The sequence below is a fragment of the Galeopterus variegatus genome, unplaced genomic scaffold (assembly GCF_000696425.1).
Source record: "Galeopterus variegatus unplaced genomic scaffold, G_variegatus-3.0.2 Scaffold6182, whole genome shotgun sequence".
Taxonomy (NCBI): Eukaryota; Metazoa; Chordata; class Mammalia; order Dermoptera; family Cynocephalidae; genus Galeopterus; species Galeopterus variegatus.
In genome coordinates this window covers 67,447-77,007 of record NW_007732293.1, presented here as the reverse complement: position 1 = coordinate 77,007, position 9,561 = coordinate 67,447, and the positions used below count along the sequence as shown (strand labels likewise).

General features: G+C 38.0%; 1 pseudogene; it reads right to left on the bottom strand.

Moving 5' to 3' along the window:
- Positions 1 to 8,438: 8,438 nt before the first annotated feature.
- Positions 8,439 to 9,561, bottom strand: part of LOC103605927 — a 1,742-nt pseudogene continuing 619 nt past the window's right edge.

Here is a 9,561-nt window from a genome sequence, read left to right as displayed (position 1 = left end):
TTTTTTTTCTATTATTTAAATTAAAAAATGGAAGTTATATAAGTTCTAGTAGTAATTATAATAATCATTCCAGAAGAGAAATCTAAAATAATCACCAAACTAATTTTGGGAGCTTTATAGAACTCTGATTTATGTAAATCTCTTTCCAAGAAATGAAAGGGAGTAGAGAAAAGACCAAAGAGTGTGATTATGCATGTTCCATGTGTTATACTCAATCAAAAACCCACCATGCTCATCAAGAAGGCATGCAGTTTTTAGAAGAGACCGACATGGAAAACTGGAGCTTCTTTGCCATATAGACCAGTGTCAATGGTGTGAAGCATATTTTGGCCAGGCCTTCCTCACATCCGAAGGCTACTCCCTGGAAGTTCTCGTGGCAGTAACGTAAGTCTGTGTTGCTTTTTTTCTCAAGCCTGTTTCACTGGTTGCTCCTCCTTTGTTTGCTACATAAGCACTAATGTCCCTTTCAATTCTGCCCTTGCCAGAGTCTTACTGTTCTTTGTAGTCCTCACAAAAAAATGTTTAAAATGGTGGTAAGTCCAAGGATACTACACCATGGAGTAATAGGCATATAAGTGACTTCTGCACAAGGTGGAGGAACCCTTCCCCCTATAATTCTCAATTTGGAAAATGTTTGTATTTTTCTTAATTTATTTATTTATTTATATTTTTTCTTGTCAAAGTCTAAGCTGAGCATGTTATTTAAGATTCTTAATATAAAAGAGAGTCAATCTAATCAAGACTGGCTGAATAAAGAAGTGATTGATTATTCCCCATACTGAGGAGACCTGGGGTAGGAGTGTATTCAAACACAACTGGATTCACGGCTTACACAAAATGTTCCAAACTCCATTTCTTTCTTCTGTGTTGGTTTCAAACTCAGGCTCCATGTTCTAGCAAGATGGTAGAAGCATGCCTTAGTTTTATTTCTCAGCTTCAAGACAAGTCATAGATGTTACTCATCACTATTTTAGAGAGTTCAGTAAAATTTTTATGATGACTTTTAATCTCTGAGAGATAATGTGCATAGTTGTGTACCAGTTGCTGTGGCCCAGGGGCTATGAGGATCTGACTGACCAGTGGTCATATTGATTGAGAGGAGGGGACTTTCAAAATAAAAACCAGCTGTTAGCAAAGCAGAGTGAGTGGATGCTTGTTGAGTCTCATGAGGCTCTGACTGACCAGTGGTCATATTGATTGAGAGGAAGGGACTTTCAAAATAAAAACCAGCTGTTAGCAAAGCAGAGTGAGTGGATGCTTGTTGAGTCTTGAACAAATATCTGCCATAACCCAATGCTCTCAGCTGCCTCTTAACCCATGTAGTTCTTCCTACTCAGTCCGCAGATGTATCCACCTCATCTGCAAGGGAGACAATGTGACTTCCCAGCTCTAAGTTTACAATCTCTGAGTACTGTGCAGTTCTCTCCATCAAGTGTAGAAGTAGCCATGGAAGCAGTTCGTGTTTAGTGGAGGAGAAGAGGGAGGGAAACTGCACCACCGCGTGATCTCCAAGAAAAGGAGAAGGGGCTTTGGTCCATAGTGCCTCTTGGATCCTTCCGGAAACAAGCTGTGAGAACCTGTGGGCAGTGGAGGAAGTTTGTAAGGTTCTGCCAGGATTTGCCCCAGGTGCTGCCTCTCAGGGGACAGCCTCTGGTCCACTATCCCTCCATTTCATATCTGAGATAAAATGTTTTTGTGAAACATTTTGACATGCAGCAGAAGAACTCAGAATTACCTTGGTTGCAGTAGAGAACTCAATTGATAAGGTGGAAACCAATCTGCGATATGAAAAGAATAATGAGAATATCACCAAGAGTGCAGAGGGGAGTTAAAAATAAATAAATTAATTAATTAAAAGGGGGAAACAAAACCAGAGATAAAGCATTGTGAGAGAAAATGGAAAGAGTAAACATTAGATCTGGGAATTATACAATCTCTAAGAAGCATTTGAAGTGAAAAAATATTAAAAATCATTTGAGAAAATCAATGATCGAATAAATAAAGAAAACTATCCTATGTTGAAAATGATAAATGTATAAATAAAACCTTTTATTAAGTTTGGCAAAAAACAATAAAAAATATAAATGATACATTCATCCATGCACACTGGCAAAAGTTTTGTATTACACGGATAAAAAACTATATAGTTAAACATTAAATAAATATATGTACAAGTAATCTAAACAGTAAGAAGAGATTTCCATTTTTCCTCAAAATATACAGAATTATAAGTTAACTTGCCTGAAATTTCTTTTCTGAAACACAAGTTATGATGATCCAGTGGAATAGGCTAGATTTGAAAGGGGAAAAATGGATAGAGATTTAAGAGTTTACATTATGCTAAGGTAGCATTTGTGTTTAAAAGTAACCAAAAATAAACAAAAATGAGANAACTGGATTCACGGCTTACACAAAATGTTCCAAACTCCATTTCTTTCTTCTGTGTTGGTTTCAAACTCAGGCTCCATGTTCTAGCAAGATGGTAGAAGCATGCCTTAGTTTTATTTCTCAGCTTCAAGACAAGTCATAGATGTTACTCATCACTATTTTAGAGAGTTCAGTAAAATTTTTATGATGACTTTTAATCTCTGAGAGATAATGTGCATAGTTGTGTACCAGTTGCTGTGGCCCAGGGGCCATGAGGCTCTGACTGACCAGTGGTCATATTGATTGAGAGGAAGGGACTTTCAAAATAAAAACCAGCTGTTAGCAAAGCAGAGTGAGTGGATGCTTGTTGAGTCTTGAACAAATATCTGCCATAACCCAATGCTCTCAGCTGCCTCTTAACCCATGTAGTTCTTCCTACTCAGTCCGCAGATGTATCCACCTCATCTGCAAGGGAGACAATGTGACTTCCCAGCTCTAAGTTTACAATCTCTGAGTACTGTGCAGTTCTCTCCATCAAGTGTAGAAGTAGCCATGGAAGCAGTTCGTGTTTAGTGGAGGAGAAGAGGGAGGGAAACTGCACCACCACGTGATCTCCAAGAAAAGGAGAAGGGGCTTTGGTCCATAGTGCCTCTTGGATCCTTCCGGAAACAAGCTGTGAGAACCTGTGGGCAGTGGAGGAAGTTTGTAAGGTTCTGCCAGGATTTGCCCCAGGTGCTGCCTCTCAGGGGACAGCCTCTGGTCCACTATCCCTCCATTTCATATCTGAGATAAAATGTTTTTGTGAAACATTTTGACATGCAGCAGAAGAACTCAGAATTACCTTGGTTGCAGTAGAGAACTCAATTGATAAGGTGGAAACCAATCTGCGATATGAAAAGAATAATGAGAATATCACCAAGAGTGCAGAGGGGAGTTAAAAATAAATAAATTAATTAATTAAAAGGGGGAAACAAAACCAGAGATAAAGCATTGTGAGAGAAAATGGAAAGAGTAAACATTAGATCTGGGAATTATACAATCTCTAAGAAGCATTTGAAGTGAAAAAATATTAAAAATCATTTGAGAAAATCAATGATCGAATAAATAAAGAAAACTATCCTATGTTGAAAATGATAAATGTATAAATAAAACCTTTTATTAAGTTTGGCAAAAAACAATAAAAAATATAAATGATACATTCATCCATGCACACTGGCAAAAGTTTTGTATTACACGGATAAAAAACTATATAGTTAAACATTAAATAAATATATGTACAAGTAATCTAAACAGTAAGAAGAGATTTCCATTTTTCCTCAAAATATACAGAATTATAAGTTAACTTGCCTGAAATTTCTTTTCTGAAACACAAGTTATGATGATCCAGTGGAATAGGCTAGATTTGAAAGGGGAAAAATGGATAGAGATTTAAGAGTTTACATTATGCTAAGGTAGCATTTGTGTTTAAAAGTAACCAAAAATAAACAAAAATGAGAATTACAATCGTAATATTACAAAACAAAAGCAAAAACTTAAATAGACCTCAATGTGAATTAGTCGCATTTCAAAAAAATTTACATGCATTGATTCATTTAATACTTGCAACAAATCTATGAAGTATTATTTTTATTCTAATTGAACAGATGAAGAAAACTCCAAGAAAAGTTAAATAACACACAACTAATGCATGGAGAAATGAGCATTTAATCCAGGCATTCTGGATCCAAAATATATACTAAAACAGAGAGTTTGAGTATTGGTACTGAAGAAAAATTTGAAGATGCACTCTACCCAAATGAAAGTTGAATCAAATTTAAGAATTTAATGTAAATTTTGGAAATACCAAAGCACTTCTACATCTGGCCTTACTCCTGTTTTGAGGCCTAGGGGTAATGTAGGTACTGTGAAAAATATGAAAAGTGAAAATTCTGGAAAGAATTACAGCAAAGCATTAACACAGATTGTCACTGAGTATAGAAATTATCAATTACCTCCCTCTCTTAATTTTCTATATTTTTGTTTTGTATTGGTTAGACATGATTCCCTTTATAACAAGAAGAACAAACTCTATAACATTTATAACATGACAATTAAACTCTTTCAATATATCTCGTCATTTGTGTGACTTGTACTCTTGTCTTTTTAACTGGAATCATAGTATGGATGTTAGACAAATCAGCTGTAAGTATGTATCAGTCAGCTAGTGAAACATTGGTTGGCCGCATTGTACCACTGTCTTGGATTGCCTGTTGTCAAGAAAATGTAGCCATATTTTCTGTGCTGACCAGATATTGGGGGAATAAGAAGATTGGCATAAGTAGATATGGGTGGCAAAATAAAGATTATGTTATTTGTTGGTTTCTATGATGTTTCATTTGTTTGCTTATTTTATTTTGATTTGCTTTAGGAAAATCCAGTGAAGAGCAAAGTCTTTGTAAAGGAGAAAATACAGGGACTTTTTCACTGTGGTAGATAGACTGATCTTTCTAATATAGTCTCCTTCCTCAGAAAATGAATAGACTGATCTAAAATGAACCAACTAATCCAAACCTATACTCATTTTTGCTGACCAAAAAAAAAAAAAAAAAAAAAAAAAAAATATGCCTCATATAACCTCAGAGCAAGATATACAGCTTGGCTCATTCTGATGAAAGTCTTCTATCATTAGCCTCAAAAGACATCTATGGAGATTAGGCTTTGTTCTTTAATGATTTTCTGGAACAAATCGTTATAGGGTCCCAATATGATCAAACTCCATTCAAAGACCTGCAAGGGGGTTAAAGGGGTTTCTGGAAAATCCACTGTTCTAAGATCATTGAATGGTGGAGAAAGACACATTGCACATCCTATCCTTTAGGGATCGTGCTTTTAATTGGAGAGTCTGTTTAAAAGAATTAATATCTATAGTGCTCAATTTACTAACTTTATATAGATTAGTTAGGGAATCAGAAAAGCTATGAGGTGATAATCGGCCTAAGATTGCGTTAGAATATTGGGTCTGACCTGGATATTTCCAATGTATGTAGAAGGGAAGCAAAATGGAAATCTTGCATTTTTTTGTGCATGAATGATTTCTTCCCAGTCTTAATCTTCACTTATTTCACTGCTTGAAGTGACTTCCTTCACTGTTCCCTTTTGGAGAATCCTAGTTCTACTAGATAAGAACAACAGTGAGCATCTTTTGTAATGAGGTTGTTTTCCCCCCAAATGCAAATATGGTAATAATAAATGTATGTGTTGTCATTTATATTAAATAAATTGGCTTGCATCTCATTATCAAAGTCTGGAAAATGGGGAGGAAATTAAATACATCTCTGTACATCTCTCTATATAGATAGATATAGTGGGGTTTTTTTTAATTACATGGAAAATAACAGTTTGAGATATTGTGCATAGTATAAAATTATTCATATTGTTAATATGCTATGAACTATGGTACTACATTGCAGAACAAGACATGTTCTCTAAGAGCATAAACAAAAAATCACCTTTCTAATGTGAAACCATCTTGGAAATTAAAAAGCTTACTAAGGTCAAAGTGTACAGTGCAAATCAGAAACAAAAGCATTTTTCATATGTAGCAAAAAAAAAATTCAAGCAGATATAGGACAAGAATCATATCTAAATAGCATTATATTCTACAGGATTTAGCCTAATGCTCTAAATCCTGTAGAATAGGTGGGCAATGCAATTGTGTTGTTTTAATACATGAGAGAAGACATCAGTGAAACTAATCATAAATAACCTCAATCTAGGGGCATGGGTGGTGGTGGATAGAAAGCATTCTCTTCAGGGAGGCACATGCAATTTGAAAGAAGAAAACATTTTCAAGAGCAAGAGGAAGACTGGCTGCAACATGCAAGTAGAAACTATATAAAACATATCTTTTACTGTATTGTAGAGCTGGTAGAAATCTCCAGGGGCCAAAGTACAAACAAGACAATAGCATGAAAAAGAAAAATAAATATCCAAAATAAAAACCGTGAGATAAAACAAGAACAAAACTCAACAATATATAGTTTACAAGAGATACAACTAAAATATAAGAAAACATAAATATTACATGTAAAAGGCAAACAAACAAACAAGCAAAAACCTAGAGCAATATCAATCAAAAGGAAGCTGGTATACATATCTTGCTATAAAATAATTATTTAAATTTAAATACAAAATCCATTATTAGGGACAAAAGTTCATGCTTACTACTGTAACTATTTTAAGTTGCCTGCATCTTAAATATTTTAAAAACAGATGTAGCAAAAACTGATGCAAATATAAGAAGAAATGGACAAAACCTTTGTCATAGTGGGAGTTTTCAACATTGTTTGAACAATTATTGGTAGGTAAAGCACACAAAGAAATAGCAAATCTGGAGAAGGTTTATTTGAAAAATATAACTAACATGATTGACATCATGTATATATTTGCAACCCTGTATAGAATTATACCTATTCTTGTCAAGCATATGGTGGATATTTTTTCAAATGACCATTTACATGGCCATAGAGCAAGTCAATAAATTAAAAAAAAAAGTACATTGCAATTAAGTTAGATATCAGCACTTTGAAAATAACATTAAAAAAGTCATTCAGTGGAGAATTTTAGAAGACATGTTATATATTTTAAAATACTTTCAACTTTAATTTGTAATAAAATAGCTCAGATTCATTATGAAGTCAAAACAGTATTTCTGAGGACATTTAGGGTTTTAAATGTCAATAGTGGACAGGAATAAAATCTGAAAGTGAATTAGCTATAAGGTAGTATTTCAACGGAATAAATACAAAGAAGTGGAAGAAAGAAAAAAGATAAGAACAGAAATTAAAGAACAAAAAACAAAGATTCAACAGCATTGATCAACAGAGTAAACAGTTGGTATTTAATGAAGAGTAATGTGATAGATGAACCTCAATTGAGATTGATAAGGGAAAAAGAAGAAAGGCATTTAGAATGAAAAAGGAGGGAGTGACTATACCCTGGAGATTATAAAGATATTGAAGGTATTTCCAGATTCTTGATAAAGGATTATTGGGTAATAATCAATTTCCCTTCTGTAAACAACAAAAAAGCCTGGGGGGACTAAAAAACAAACTACTAAACAGTGTTCATGGTCTAACAAAATAGTGACAGATTCCTAGGCAGGAATTCAGAGGAGAGAACTGCTCAGAGAGGTGAGCCTGGGACATTTCAGTCCCAGGAGTGCGTCAGTCCAGGAAAAGGCAGCTGAGAGTCTCAGCCCTTTTTTGCTAAGGACTTGAGGCGATGGGCAAGGGGCAGACTCCTAGGCTGTTAGGAGCTATGAACTTGCATAGGGCACTTCTCTGAACGATACACTTCATTCACCTTAGAGCTGCAGTTTTTGGGGTTTTTTGTTTGTTTGTTTTTGCAGCAGCACTTTATTTTTCCTTGCACAATGATGTGTTGCTGAGGCCTAATGTTCTCACATAACAGTAGAAAATCAAAATTTGTTGTCTTAATTAATTCTTAAAGAATTAAGAATTGTGTACAAAAACCTTACATAAATTAAAAGGATGAATAAATGTACAGGTGTAAATGCAAACCATTTCCAACCCATAGCAAGAAACGTCCCATGGTGTTCTGGTGGGAAAACATCAGGTTGGAAAGGAACCTGTGTCCTAAGGCTCGGCCTTGTCCAACTGTGTCAGACCCGCAAGACAGAAATGACAACTGATTCAAGAACTCTTGCCAGCCTCTAGAGAAATCCTGGAATAGTTGGCTCTGACATGTTAATACCCTGCACAGATCAACAAACTGATGGTCACGCAGACTCACCAAGCCACGGACTTCTCCATAAGCCATGTTCTCACTCAGCCACCAAGTGGCCAAACCCCGTGTACTAAGGGTTTAAACGAAAGATATGTACAGGGTATTAAACGTATACCAAAGGAACAGGTAACTTGAACACAAGGTCAAAATCAGCAATAAGTTCTACAATCCAGTGCTGATATCAGATACAAGCTTCAAGGGAATTATTTTTCAGAGGCTTATTCCAGCTTCGTGAGGCTAGCACGAGGTGCATGCATTTGCCACAGCAAATTTATACTTCGGAATTAACTCATGCAGCAAATGCTACGCATCTGCTTGCAGTCCACTTAGGAGCATTTGCGGTGGATGATGGAGGGGTCCGACTCGTTGTACTCCTGCTTGACCATCCACATCTGCTGGAAGGTGGACAGCGAGGCCAGGATGGAGCCGCCGATCCACGCAGAGTACTTGCGCTCAGTGGGGGCGATGATCCAGATCTTCATGGCGCTGGGTGTCAAGGCAGTGATCTCCTTCTGCATCCTATCTGCAATGTCCGGGTACATGGTGGTGCCACCAGACAGCACCGTGTTGGTGTACAGGTCCCTGAGGATGCCCACATCACACTTGATGATGGAGTTAAAGGTGGTCTCATGGATGCCGCAGGATTCCATACCAAGGGACGAGGGCAGGACGACAGCCTATGGACAACGGAACCTTTCGTTTCCAATGGTGATTACCTGGCCGTCAGGCAGCTCGTAACTCTTCTCCAGGGAGGAGGAGGCCGCGGCGGTGGCCATCTCCGGCTCAAAGTCCAGGGCAACGTAGCACAGCTTCTCCTTGATGTCACGCACTGTCTCGAAGCTGTAGCTGCGCTCTGTGAGGGTCTTCAGGAGGTGTTCAGGCAGGTCCCCCCCAGCCAGGTCCAGATGCAGGATGGCATGGGGGAGGGCATAGCCCTCGTAGATGGGCACCATGTGTGTGACACCATCTCCAGAGTCCATGACAATACCAGTAGTGTGACCGGAGGCGTACCAGGACAGCACGGCCTGGATGGCCACCTACATGGCCAGGGGTGTCGAAGGTCTCGAACATGATCTGGGTCATCTTTTCCCTTTTGGCCTTGGGGCTCAGGGGGCCTCAGTCGGCAGCACGGGGTTTTCCTCGGGAGCCAGGCACAGCTCGTTGTTAAGGTGCGATACCAGATCTTCTCCGTGTCATCCAAGTTGACGGTGCCATGCTCGATGGCGCACTTCAGGGTCAGGATGCCTCCCTTGCTCTGGGCTTCGTCACCCACGTACGAATCCTTCTGGCCCATGCCTACCATCATGCCCTGGTGCCGAGGGCGCCCCACGATGGAGGGGAACATGGCTCGGGGGGCCTCGTCTTCAGCAAAGCCAGCTTTGCACATGCCGGAGCCAGTGTCCATGA